This window comes from Falco biarmicus, chromosome Z (assembly GCF_023638135.1).
Source record: "Falco biarmicus isolate bFalBia1 chromosome Z, bFalBia1.pri, whole genome shotgun sequence".
NCBI classification, from domain to species: domain Eukaryota; kingdom Metazoa; phylum Chordata; class Aves; order Falconiformes; family Falconidae; genus Falco; species Falco biarmicus.
In genome coordinates, this window is record NC_079311.1 from 7450000 (window position 1) to 7465039 (window position 15040).

At 36.9% G+C, this 15040-nt stretch overlaps 1 protein-coding gene across 3 annotated transcripts in view; it reads right to left on the reverse strand.

The window, feature by feature from the left end:
* Positions 1-15040, reverse strand: part of KIAA0825 (KIAA0825 ortholog) — a 252855-nt gene that overhangs the window by 232418 nt on the left and 5397 nt on the right. For all 3 annotated transcript variants that reach the window (XM_056325815.1, XM_056325816.1, XM_056325817.1), the window contains exon 2: positions 9328-9421. The gene's annotated coding sequence lies outside the window, so the exon portion shown is untranslated. The remainder of the gene's footprint in view (positions 1-9327; positions 9422-15040) is intronic.

The window sequence follows — 15040 nt, forward strand, 5'->3', positions numbered from 1 at the left end:
TGACAGCCTACCAACATGTTTTAAAAATACTGAAAAGGCTTATTTAGTATAACACCATTGCTTTAAAAAAACTTTGCTGCTCATATTACTTTTCTATTTCAACAACCTTCTAACAGCTGGTATCACAAACAGGCAGGAAATTAACATGTTACTTTTCCAAAAATAACAGCATTCGTTTCTAGCTCCAGTGGTACTGGTATCAACTGCCACCACATACTATCAAAGTAAACGAGTCCTTTACATAAAACACTGACAGAAGAGTAAAGGGGAGATTATCCCTTAGAAATCAAAAAGAAGTGTTTAATCACTGTGTGCACTAGATTCTACTGACCAAGCCCACCAAAAGCCTTTGGTGACCTGTATCTTCATCTCTTAGGAGATGTCTTTAGGAAAAGATTCCAGGCTCCTTCCCTTAAATTTCGCTGAATAAACCTTTGTGGGGAGGAGGGGGTGGAAAGTGAACTTCTGCTAATCACAAGACTGGCACTACATTATGATTGTGTCTTTAAAAAAAATAAATTAAAAAAAGACACACCTTTGCCAGAACTGAAAGCCCGGCACTAAAAATCAATTATACAAGGAAAGGTGTCTCAGCTGATAACTGAGCTATACATTTCAGTAGGAACTGAAATGTTAAATTACATCTTCATAGACTAACCTATGCCAAAATATAAACACATGTATTACACTTGCAGTAAAAAAACTATGTTGTATAAATTGTGAAATGTGTTTGTGTTGTTTATATTAAGAATAAAAGTCAGTACAACCATTACGCACTAACATGAACAAGCAATGAGGAATCTGAAATTAACTGTGGAACTATGCAAAATAATTCATATACACTTTTGCCAGGAGCGTCTGATCCACTGTGTGCTGAATCTCTAAACAAATATCTTACCTTTTGTATTTGAAAACACTGTAAATACTGAAATGCTAGGGATGGTGTTTTTCTCTCGCCTTCCTCTTCAGACTAATTCCACAGACAGCCATTAGAAGATGTAGCCTGATACAACTAACCTCCCCTTTGATAAGTACCACACACCAGGAGACAGAGGTGGTTTCTAACAGGTTTAGGACATTTTCAAAACTATAAAGTGTTTTGCTGAATGCTATGGTAAAATCTGCACATTCAGGAAGGGCAGGTGTACCAACCCTAACTGCACATGGAAGTAGTTGTGCACATAATGCATTTAAAGAATACCACCACTGAATGATGACACAGAGATACAGAAGTAAATATAAAGATTTATAGTTGACATTTATCACTGTTTGCCCCCAAATGAAATGCATTTGGGGGGGGTGGGGGGGTGTCTTCAAATTTCTTTCAAAGGGACTGTCTTTCACGCATACACTTTTATACCACAATTCATAGTTAACAATAGGCTACATAATACACAGGTATAAGAGTATAAGATAATGCTGTTTACAATGAATTACCAGGAGTTATCAGTACCTACCCTCCTATCAGTAGCTGAAGGAGGTAACAGAGTATGTGTATCTCTAAGAACCAATCAATGCTTCATCATGAATGGCAGATAGCTTGCTTCTTCCTCTCTCTGGGTACTCTACTTCTTCATTATTGCTTTTTGTCAGGTGATAAACTACTATGGCTCAAGTGTACTCTGTCACCTCCCATTCAGTATTAACATCAGAATGCCATCTCACAGCTCCAATTGACTGCTGAACCCATGCTTCTAGGCACAGCAAATCCATATCCACCATTTTAAGTATGACATAATTAATATTCCCTTGCACTGAAAAAAGGACACAAGGTCACTAAAACAGCATAACTGCTGAAAGTGCGTAAGCATCCTATATCACCATAATAACTACTAACAACATAACCTGTGAAAATGTGTAAGCATTTTGTAATTCAGCTAAACAGAAGCAGGAACAAAAAAACCTTATGGTACAGTTGCACAAAATGGGCTCAAGAAAACATGGGCAGACAGGAACACATGCAAGACTGGAGAACAATATACAAATAAAGCAGGAAATATGTCTATTGGGACCAGAAGAAACCTGCAGAATAAACAGAAAAGATGCTTGGCAAAGCCAGAACAAGTCCTGATCTGAAAAAATGAAATCAGTTGCATTGAGGACAAATGAGATCCTCCCTATCTTTTTGAGAAGAAGCATAAATTACAAACAAAAAAACCCTGGAAGTTGCTTATTGGGTTTATTCTCTCACTAAGAGCTTGAGGCTGGCTACTTCAGTAACTAAGATCATCAACTAAGAATCATCAGATTCAGTAACTAAGGACACAAGCCATCAGTGGTAGCTATGCTGCATCAGCTTTGTGGTACTGTATACTAGCAGTTTAGGAAAGCTTGTTAAGGACTAAGTTTTAATCTCGTGTGGTAATGACTGATAACAACTAGTAAAGTATTGCTTTGAAGTGTGAAACTGGCCTGATTTATCTGCCTGCTACACATGACCAACACAGCAGTGGCCAGCTCCCTACAGGACACATATTCAGTTGCAAGTGTCACACCCTTGTGAGTAGAATTTGATTCCTAGTTCTACTAAACACTACTAATTCCACTATAGAACAGGAGTTGGGTAAATCACCTACCCCTATTAAAACAGGAATACTATTTCATTCCTCACTTTTCCTTATCCTAAGGACTGCGTTTTACTACGAGAAGCATCAACCACAGCTGAGACAGCACCTCAGGCTGGTAGGTACTATTTTCATCAAAACAGAAAACTCTAACGTTAATCTAACTTTTTGATAGTACAAATATGTGCTTCTGCAACTACAGAACTATATATTTCATTTCTTACATAGGAGCAGCTCACGGCTGTGTCTTTTACCTCCCTCTAAGATTGTCCTGTACAGACATTTTCAAACCACTCTTATATCAGGGTGGTGGTCTGTGTTTCACATTGTCCCTTCCAGCTCACATCAGCATTTGGCACCCTCTTCTCACAACATGAGTTTTATGTGCTCTGTTACTGGAGTACCTCCTTTACCAGTGTCCCCACTGTGTTTTCAACACCACCCTCTTCTCTCATGACAGTCCTTATTTTGCAAGTGTGTGAACAATTCTGTGTAACCTCTTTTCCCTCAGTCATTCTGCTCCCTTATCTCTTTTGTTCTGGTAGATAAATCACTCTGGATGCTAATACGCTTCACTCTACTGCACAGATAGGTGAAGATGAGAGACAGGACTTGCTATGCTGGCATGGCTTAACTGTTCAAACGTTGCATGACGTTTGAAAGGTATGAAGCTATGGCTATGCTAAATAACAGCAAAGACTTTCATGTGTCACCTGTTTTCCTTTCAGTTCTCTAATTTCATATAAAATCGTAAGACTCTACAAGGAAAATTGCCCCAAAATAGAATTTTTCACAACAGTCCTGTACTGGAGAACAGAAAAGGAAACCACACAGAAATGAAAGCAACCTTCAAACTTGACTAATCACATGTCTTACTTATGCACTAAGTTCAGATGCCTATTCAAAAACTGAAAGTTTACCTATACAACCAGGAGATAAAACAAAGGATTAAGATTAAATAATATATTGTATATTCACTAGACACCAAAAGATGCAGTGTACAGCTAATATATTTTCAGCAATTAAAAATTCAGCTATATGAATATTGCAATAATTTAATTTTTAAATTATTTATCTCAAAGTGGCAGAAAAGATCACTATTTAAAAATAACATGCAAGATGCAAGTCATGAAAAATTGATGTGAAACAGCACTCTTTAAGACTTGAGCTCACTCTATGCAAAACTGTTAATGCTAAAAAATTCCTAGCAAAACTCAAGTAATTGGAAAAAGATATTTTATGACCTGTTCCATTACTTCTTAATCCTAAGTTATATTGCTGCTGTAAGTATACTAGCAAGCTTTATGAACTCAAAGAAAGGATAAAGAGTTGTTGAACTGAATCACAAAGGAGAAAAATTCTTTCTGAACCACTCCCTTTTTCTTTCTATTTGCCCCTCTGGTCTTTCATTTTCTGCTACACTCCCTCTCTCAGGTTTCCCAAGGAAAAGAAATGCTGGATGGCTTTGCATTAAGTCAGAAAAATCATCTGTAACTGCATTTTACTGTATGTGCTGCTTAACATATCCCAACAGTGAACCTAACATTTAGAATCTATCATATCAACATAGTCATCATGATCCAAGCTGCAAATAATAGAGAGTGTCACTGTCAATTTTGCTTTCTCACACTTCCTTCCCTTCACTTCATCTGATTTTAATAATTCCTGTCAAACCACAAACAGTCCAAATTACCTTCTTGACACAGAAGCTTTCAAGGAAGAGACAGAATCTCAACTTTCATTTAGCGACTACAAAAGCAAGCTGTCCGACTGGACAAATATTATTTCCACTCTTGACAACCTCTACAGTAAAGCATGCTTTTTAATTTTCACTGAAGCTGCCAAGGATTTGAGATAAGCTTCTTGTTTAGTGCAGACTGACTCACAGGATTAGCAAAGCAACAACTGTAATTGTGGGTAAAGAAGCCGGCACTTTCAAGCTGAAGAAAAAATTGCTTGCAAAAGGTGACAATTGCATGTCATAAGCTAACTGAATTAAGAAAAAGATTATACAAATAATTTCAATTTAGTAGATCTCATAAGATGTTTCAAGATCATTTTACATTTCTAAGATTGACCAAATGGTTGCTGCTAACATGTAATATAAATCAGAATTTCAAGGAGGGCAACTTTATATTCAACTACATCAGCAACCGTCTGAGAAAGGTTACCGTTTGACAACAGGAAATAGGTTCAAGGCAAATAAGCTTCCACAAAAGGATGTGATCTGTAATCTTTTTCCTCTCTGTTGGCTTGTCTTCAAAGTAAGCTTGATAACATAACTCCCTGCTTCACATATATCAGTTTAAAAGTAATTGATTTCTCTGATGAGGCACAGTATTGTATAATTAGCATTCTATTTGAAGTTTATGTGGATTAATCAAAGCATAATACATTTTTATGTAAAATATTTTCTCCACATAGACACATCAGTTTCTATAATCAGCTGAAAGACTACTGCTTCTTAGTATTTTGACTTATTTAAAGTTACAGTCAGGTACTGAAATATTACTTGCTCTGAAAAAAGAAAACAAAATAACCAAGATGCTTTGCATCAGAAGCCTCATGTTAAGTATTTGTTTTAAATACCTCAGATTGCTTGTCCCATGTACAGGCCTAATTTAAGACTAATCAAGTAGTTTTAAAAGATACTTTGGTAACTACTCAGAATACACCAAAACAATAAAAGCCTGTCTTTAAGGAATCCATAAAATCACTATGAAATGCAGAGGTGTATGTCTAGATGGTGGTCCGAGTTCCACAGCAAGAGAATTACACTTTCTACTAATACAGCAGTGGTTTAGTGTTCTTTTAACAGTTTGGGCTGGCAACTGTCTCTCCATGATCACTCATCTTCGTGGCCGGATATCCTCCTGCTTGCCTTTTTATTTTGGTTTCCTTGAAGAGTAAGGGTTTTAACATTTCACTGTATTTCTCTCTTTTAGCACTGCTAGCCAAAGCCCAATTTTGATACTCAGCAGTATATTGATTCTACCACAGCTCTGCATCAGATTGGACCTGTATGTTCTTTTATTCCAAAAAAAGGATCTGATCAAAAGATCACTTAAAGGAGGGAAAAAAATTGTATGAGTAACACAGACACCAATGGTATTCCCAGTTTTAATTAAAAGAACATTGGTTTAAGCCTCCTTAAGTGAAGTACTTAGTCTTGACTATGTCTTGACTGCCACTAGCTAGCTGCATGCATTCAAAAAACACAGATTATGTATCATTTAGGGTTTAAGCACTAGCAAACACAATGGAAGTAGTAGATAGGAAAGACATCTGTAGATCAGTACAAATATACTGACTGAAATGAAAGTATGACTACACCATGTCTACTTAATAGTAATCAAAATAGTACAAAATTAAACCTTGTGTCTCGCTGGTTTGCAGTTCTGTAACTATCAGGGAAGCTAAATTTTTAATATTTGTATTTTTTTTAAGACAGGGGCTTCTTCCTAATTCATTAGCCATATATAAATTACTTTTTTGACTAGTAGCCCAGAGAAGGCCTTTATCTTCCCAGAGCATCCTCTCTCTATTTTGATCCAGCTTTGTCTCACTTGATAACTTACATTATCAGATGTTACATCTTTATTTCTTGGCAGGAAGTGCAAGTCATCAGAACTATAATGCTACAAAAGCAAAAAAAAAAAAAGCAAAACCAAGTGGCACTTCTAAAGAATATTTATCCACAATAATTTTCCATTGCTGCTGAAGAAGAAAGAAAGGAAAATAAAGGAATAGTTATAGTGAAAGGAATTTCCTTCTTCCCAAGGATCTTTTAACCTATACTCTTCACTCCAGCCTGAAGCTCCATATCAGAAGGCAACTAAGAGACCTGCAGTTGTCAGCTCAGGAAAGAAACACCTCACACTTCATGGTGCAGTTTGTTTACCTCTATACTGTTTAAATCATATATAGATACACACACATATATGTATATGCCATGGAAATGCCATGTCGGTATGATTCATGAATACTCAGGGAGAGCCCAAATACATCCTACCATTGCTTCTGAGAAGATACTGTGTGAAGGATACTATTTCAATGATAGAGGCAACAGTGTAAAAAGGTGGGAGAGGGAATCATAACTAAATGCACTCACACAGGCAAAAATAAATGCCTCTTTGGAACCAGACCAGGTCATAAATTACTGTGTAAAAAGGAAAGACAATCAGCTGATTTGTGATGCAGAAAGGGGTCCTCCTCCCTATCATCTTAAACTACTGTAAAGATATATTAAATTCTCTAGTGCAGAAAGCACTTAGCCTTTGGTTTCATGATTAAGAGGGCAAGTGTTTATAAATATCTTAAAAGTGAACACCATGCACTGTGTTATTTCTTACATAATTACAAGGCTCAAATGAATTGTGCAACCAGCCAAGAAGTGGAACTGCAGTGTAAACAATGTGCATTACTTGCCTATCATATGAAATAAATCTTTTGCTTCAGAACAAAATTGGACTGAAAATTAAAGATTTAAGGGGTTTCAGTGTTTTTTTTCCCCCAAACAAAAGCTACATTTCAAGTTTCTCGAGAGAAAGAGAGAGGAACATCACAGACAAAAAAAAAAAAAAAAAGTAAAAACTTTTTTCCTAGGGTGTCCTCATTTCAGCTGGGATACAGTTAAGTTTCTTAGTAGCTGGTGCAGTGACATGTTTTGGATTTGGTGTGAAAACAATGCTGAGAGCACACTGATGTTTTCCAGTTGTTGCCAAGTAATGTTTACAATATGTTAAGGACTTCTCAGTTTCTGCAGCCCAGCCAGCAAGAGAGGGCTGGAGGGGCAAAGGGAGTTGGAAGGGGGCACAGCCAGGACATCTGACCCAAACTAGCCAACAGGATATTCCATATCACAGGACATCATGCCAAGTGGTGGAAGAAGGAAGTGGGGTCTGATGGCATTTGTCCTCCCGAGTAACTGTCACATGTGATGGAGCTGCCTTCCTGGAGATGGCTGAACATCTGTCTGCTGATGGGAACTGGTGAACTAATTCCTTGGTTTGCTTTGCTTGCATGCACAGTTTTTGCTTTACCTATTGAACTGTCTTTACCTCAGCACACAAGTTTTCTCACTTCTACCCTTCTGCTTCTTTCTCCCATTTCACCAGGGTGGGGAGTGAGCAAGTGGTTGTGTGGTGCATAGTCACCACCCAGGGTTAAACCACAACATGGGGTCACATTAACATTTTAGCATATTTCTTTTTTCTTATGTTACTCTTATAACATTTTACAGCTTTTTAAAGTTAAAAAGTAGTAAGCCATATAAGAGTCAAGCTGGAAACGTACACTGCAATCGGCTTTTAAGGTTCAATCTATATATTTTTTAACTTAACTGCCTAAAACTGAATTAGCAGAATACCCTTCAGAAGCATAAGTTGTGATCAAATCTATTTTTATATAAGAGTTCTACCCTGAACCTTTGAGTTCCAACTCTTTTCTACTGATCTGCAAATTATGCTTGCTGGGACCACCGTTTTTTGGCTGGGTCACAGCACAAGCTTCCATTCACTGGTACACCAACAGGAAACACTATGGAGAATGCTACAAGCACAAACAAAACATCCAGTGAGAAAAGTAGTTAATGTTATGTATTCTGAATAATGATGAAAGAGTTCAGGGATAGAAAAGGGAGGGAGCATATATTGAAATGATATTTTTTCCCTAGTTTATCTACTGGTAATAAATGTCATTACAATATCCTGCCTCATACCGATGTTGGAGCTGAACTTTATTCAGAAACTTTAAGTTTGTTCCAAGTTAGTCTATTACTTTGCAAGTGTGTGCCATGGAATGGGATTAAACAAATAATCTGATTTTTAATATCAAGGCAGACCAGAATGATTTTTCCTTTTTTTTTCCCTTCTATCACAGTGAGCACCAGAGATAGGTGTATCAGAGGAAAAGAAGTAACTGAGCTGTATTGCTTACCATCCCCTCTATCTGCATTACCTGATACAACTCACGTGCTTCCAGTCAAATTGCATGGTAAGAATTAAAACAATGTAGAGCCTACTATTCATATTTCAAATAATCCACTGTACCACTAAACCACTCAGTCCTTCTTGGAATGATTACAACTTTTTATTCAAGTTAGATTTTTGTACTACTATGCCCTAATGACAAGGCAATAAAAAGAGTGGAGAGAAACTGACTGATTATACAGATAAAAGAGATTCAGGCAACTTGAGAGATAGGCCACATTTTCTGACCCCTTCTTCACAGGGTCGAGAGGTTATTAGGGGTTTATGTATATTACAGAACAGACTGTATTCTGCTCCAAATGTAGTAAATATTAGGAACTGTTGCACCTAAGCAAATGCTACGAAGTACAATATGCATTTCAAAAACAGTGACCTCAACTAGCTTCCACAATAGCCGTGTAAGTCCTTACTACAACAACATACTTTACTCAAACTTCTTACAAAACTATACTAATCCAAAGTTCATACCTTTCCATTTCTTAATAATTAAGAGCTAGCCATTTTTATAGCTGTCATAAAGAAATAAGGATTTATAAAACAGTCAATTTAAGCAAAGTTTGCTTAGAACTTCTTACTCTTCAACTTAAATGTAGCATGCGCTAGATTTTCTTCAATCAATAAAAATTCACATATATTCTTGATTAGTACCAATAAGCATGTTCTATGAACTTCACAGGTCTCATTAACCACCCTGTTAGAACTTTTTAAGCATTTATAGTTCATAGAAAGTCAATTTCAGAACATAACAATGTACAATTTACATAAATACATACCTTCAGTCAATATGTTTTCTCTGTAACTGATATCTTCCTGTTTTCAGTTGTAAGAAACCATGCATAAGATTCAGTTAATAGTTCATCAGTGGTCCTATGTAAAAAGAAGATATTAAAATTACTGATAGGGAGTATTTGAGGAACTAACACTTTCATGGATAAAAATCATAATTGCTTAAGTATTATATAAATTGCTCACACAGTAGGACAGTATGCTTCCTAATTCCAACTGGTAAATAACAGTCCAAGTTCAAAATGTTAAAAAAAAATTTAACTTTAGAACCTCCATTTCTGTTCATACTTATACCAACGATGGTGCTACATAACACTTCATTTCATTGTTCCAAAGGTATGAAAGCAATGGAGAGAAGATATGCAGAGAATGGGATATAAGAAGGCCACAGAATCACCCAAAATAGCATATGGCAGCTCTAAGCAATGCTTAGGGAAGATCCACATAGCTCAGTAGTGTCACTAAGAATAATGTATGTTGTTGTCACACACTTGCAGAACAAGCATCTTACAAAAAAGAAGAGGTGGAAGATCCAGATTAACATTTCATATTGAAACAGAGCAAGGTCTTAAAAAGATTGGTCAGGATGACTTTGGTACAATGTTCTGGGTGATGCTCTGTGTTGAGAAAGGAGTGTACTCTGAATAATTAGAAAAGGTTCCATTGTCGATGTTAAAGGAATGTACTCTGAATAATAAGAAAAGTACTCTGAAAAAGAAAAGATTCCACTGCCAATGTTAAAGGAATGTACCACTTAAGATGTTAAAGTAAAGGAATGTACTCTGAATAATTAGGAAAGATAAGGTGGGCACCTGAAGGAGATAAGGAGACCTTGAGTCAAGAAATCTTTGAACAAAGGTTTACTCCACCTAGATCCCACCTATTATGAATAGAATGATTAGATGTCAAAATCAAATTAATATGTACGTAAAGATGTTGCAACCTCTCACACAACCTGTGTAAGTTACCTGACTTTCCACTGAAAACTTCGGAGCTAGTTTGTCTGGTGTGAATCAGCTAGCTCCACAATGTTGCTCGAAATAAATACCTTTGCTGCTTAAAGACGAAATTTGTCTCTGAGCAGTTACCCTGTGCCGTTTTGGCATCAATATACAAAGGGAGCTTATAAGAAAGATGGAGAGACATTTTTTACCAGAGTCTGTAGGAACAGGGCAAGAGGTAAGGGTTTTAAGCTGAAAGAGGGTAGATTTAAATTGGACATAAGGAAGAAATTCTTACGATGAAGGTGGTGAGGCACTGGAACAGGTTGCCCAGCAGCTGTGGATGCTCCATCCCAGGAAGTGTTCAAGGTCAGGTTGGATGGGGTTTTGAGCAACCTGATCCAAGGCAAGATGCCCCTGCCTATGGCATGGTGTTGGACGAGGTGACCTTTAAAGGTCTATTCCAACCCAAACCATCCTGTGATTGCATAATTCTATGACTGTTACTAAAGAACTAAAGATTGACTGCTGCATCCAGTAGCAGTGAATCAAAACAGGCAGCCAAGAAGTAGTTTGCCAAAAATGTCCTACCAAACCTATGTACCAGCCACATACCCTGTGCAAGCCCATTTATCCCCATTTACCAGGCAGCTGTCCAAGCACTGATGGTAGCACAGGGTAGGCGAGTGCAGTGAGTGGCTGGTGCAGGCCTGCCCACTTGGCAGCAGTGCCAGTTTATGGTAGATTAAATTGACAAACTATGATGAAAATAAGATAGTCTGCATTAGACTTTAAGACCTTGAGAATTGTGTCTACAGAGTAATTGAAAGGACTGCTTTGACACATGCATGCTAACATACCTGAATAGAAAGTTCCATTATGTTTAACAGCAAGAAAATGGGAAAGTGTATGTAAGAAGTAACAGGAAGTATCTCACTCACCTGCTTTTGTTTCACAATATTTTAAGTAATTAATAATATTTTTACAAGGCTTTCTACATTTATCAAACTCCTGTTTTGTTCAGTACTGTTTATTAAAAAGGAAGTGGTTCTTTAAGTGGAAAAGAATTGGGAACTCTCAGCACTTTCCAGGGTTTAGCTGAAGTACCCCAGGACTAAAGTCCCTGTAACTCGGAAGTTCTGTACAAGAATCAACAAAGACAAGAGAAAAGGAAGTTTAAAAGAACGGCATGTACGTTTGACAACAGACTAGCCCCTGTTCTTTGACCAATACTTTCACATTTGTGTTTTAAATTAAGAACAAAGCCAAGAAAGCCAGTACTTTTTCCACTGCTTTCATTATTCTTCTGAAAACAGAGCCTATGCAAAAAACTATATAAAAAATGACAGTAAGGTTGTAACTCCAGCCCACAAAAGCCAAGAAATTTAAAGTTAGTCTGACATTCAATCCTTAAATCATGCAATTGTGCTTCTTTTTTAAAAAGCAACAATGCCAGTTAATGACAAGTTGTCAGCCCTAACTTTGAATTGCCTGAAGTTTGTCATTTGGTGTTTGTGTCACAACCTTAATGTTATTTAAATGTAGTTTTTAGTATCTATTATTTAAAAAGGTCTACTTTACGACAGCAAAAAGCTTTGATGGAATAAACCTCAAAGTACACTGTAGAGCTGGTATGCCACTTCATTAGAAGTAGTGCATAAAACATATGCTGTTGACAAATCTAATTCATTAAAGGTGAGGTAGATGCACTTTAAAACAACTGGATGGCATCATTATCTACAGTTCCTTTTATAAATTATTCCTCTTCTCCCTTTTGACTGAACTTGTCAGTGTTCCCTTTTCAGACTGTGACTGTTTTTGCCTTAAAATTCAATACCTTCAACATGTTTGGACAAGTTAAATAAGTAGCGCATTTGCTAGAACTGAAATTGTAAGCAGAAACATTCACACTGATTATTGCACCTATATTAACGAACAAGAAATAAAATTAAGCAACAATATATAAGAGTTTCAGCTTTATCAAACGTAAAATTTAAAAATTAAGAGAAGAGGAAATTACAAAGTACAACAGAGTAACATTCTGGCAGCGTTTTGTATTGCTATTCAGATGACTTGGATTTGATACTGAGTTGGATTCTGCAAGAGAGAAGATCAGGCACATCACAGAGCTGACAGCTAGCTGACATACTTAGTTATAAAAGGAAGAATTGCTAACTATATTATTCAGTCTTTTAGGTAAAGACCAATGTTGGTATAGGAACTAAAGGCTATAGAAGGGTCCATAAATAAAGTTAAGCTGATATTTGAAGCACGGTCCATCAGAGTGGTGAATCCCTTGCACAGCTTTCCAACAGATAAAACACAAAACTAGACAAAAACTGATCAAAATCCATCTTAGAATACTGTTGCCTGTGAGAACATGTAAATTTTTCTCCTCAGCCCAGAAAGAATAAAGTCCTTCACTGTGGTCTTTACAACCTGAATCACAGTGCAGGAGCTTCATTGAATCAATTAAAAAATAAAGTGAAAAAATGTATTTGAGGACTAAATATAACACAAGTTATGGTTAAATTCCACAAATCACATATTCAGCAAAATTCTAAACTATGCTCTATGCTATAAAGAGGGGGGAAAAAAATCAAAGATTTGTAATCAAGGATTCTTTCTGTAACACAATTTCCCTTTTAATTCCTTATAGTGTCCTAATTATCTATTTAAAAAAAAAACCTGAATTTTTTGCATAGAATGCATAATCATACTTTAATTTGTTAATATTCTGTAAAAATATTTTGTAATGAATTAGCTGGATTAGGAAAGAAACATGTTTTGTTCAAGAAAAGCCCATGTGTAGCACATAGTACCACCCTATATATTTCTATAGAGACACATGTACACATACGCATTAACCAGATGCAATGTCTCTGATTAATTCTGTATTGTCTTTTGCAGCAACAAGCTCATTCCAGTATAACACTTACTCTAAAAATTTCAGAGGTGGATGTTTTGCTTAGAAAAATATGGCGTATGGGTAACTTAAATATGGAAACACCTCCAAATATAATTCACTGAGGCCTAATTTATGCCTCCACGGATTGCAGCAAATCAGTTTCTGCAAGCAACTCTAAATGTTTAAACTAAAAACTGCCAGATTAATTTACCACATTTCAAACAGCATCTACCATTTACCTCAGAAGATTTACATCATATATATGTCCAATATGCTACACATGCAACTCTCCTAATTAGTGTCCCCATTAATCCTCATCCTGCTCTTTTTTCATTTTAGTTCCCTCTCCAGCCATATTGTCTTTACAATCCTGCAAGTGGAACAGCCATTCCTTCACTGAACTGGTGGCCAGGCACTGGAACAGGCTGCCCAAGGACATGGTGGAATCACCGCCACCGGAAGTGTTTAAAAAGCACGTAGATATGGTCCTTAAGGACATGGTTTAGCAGTGGACTTGGCAGTGCTGGGTTGGACTTAATGATTGTAAGTCTTTTCCAACCTAAATGATTCTGTGATTTTATGATTTGTTCAAGCCTTCTGCCACCAAAACATGGAAAGAGTTAGCTGCAGATGGACAAGAATACAGTGATATCTCCACTCCAGGAGACAGATCTCAAAGGCCACCTGCGCCCAGAATCTCTAGTGAACCAAATTAAAAATCATTCTACCTACAACATTCTTATTACTGAAATGATCCATATCCTATTGACCACTGGTACTTGCAGCTCCTCTTGTAAAGTCATTTCTTCTTATGTTTACTTCTAAACAACATGGAAGCACGGCTTTGGGTACTTAAATTCTACTCTGGTCTGCCTAATAAACCCTTGAGGATGCTGCTGGGAGTGGGGAGACAAGAAAAGGGAGAAACAGTGCTGGCATCATTAGAGTTTAAGCTTACACAGAAGATATCCATAATGCCTTCCCAAAGGAAGCACTCATGCTCCCTAGCATTTTGTGAAAAGATACTCTGTTCCCAGTCAGGATTTCAGTCCTGCTCTTACTTTAGCCCTTACTGATGAACTTTATGAGCAATAATGTTGCTAACCACACAGCCCTTCTGTCAACACTGGCACTCCAGATGGGAGAAACCGCTGACAGCAAAAACCTTCTACACTAATAAATGTCATTGCTTCGTTGGGAAAGTGAAAGAAAAGAGGGAGAGGCCTTATCTATGTCATTGCTTCAAAGGAAGTCTTTTATTCTTCGGTGCATAAGGGACTGCCAAAGTGCCCCTTCTGTAAAAAGTCTAGCTACTTTTTCTGCAATCCTCAGAATGTTTTTAGGAAGCTATTTGGAGGACTTCACCAATTCTCAAAAAGCTCCTCAGATCACAAAACGGCACTGCTGTCTCTTTACATTATTTAGAGCGCATTTCCCTCATAGCATATAGCAGCCTCTCTGGATGCAAGAACCACTTGATTGTCCTATATCTGGGTGTGCCAAAGCCAAGTAGAGAATCACATAGTAATGTTTTCCATAACAGAACTCCACTTCTCTTAACTTCCAAGTCCACAAACGCGACGGGAAACAATCAGTTGCTAAGCAAAATTTGTTTCTCTAAATGAATTCTTCATAAGACTTAGAGAAAAATAAAAATTATGGATGTTAAGCTTATTTTGCACTGAAACAGCCTCAAAGCCTATCTGAAAAGAAACCCGTTTTGCCATGGCAATAGCTTACTACATTAATACAATCGATTTTTTGCTATTACTCTGACAGTTAATTTGTATTTATTATTTGGTAAATGCTCTTTGCTTTTTGAGTCCAGTAGAAAATTATTTCTGATAAAAT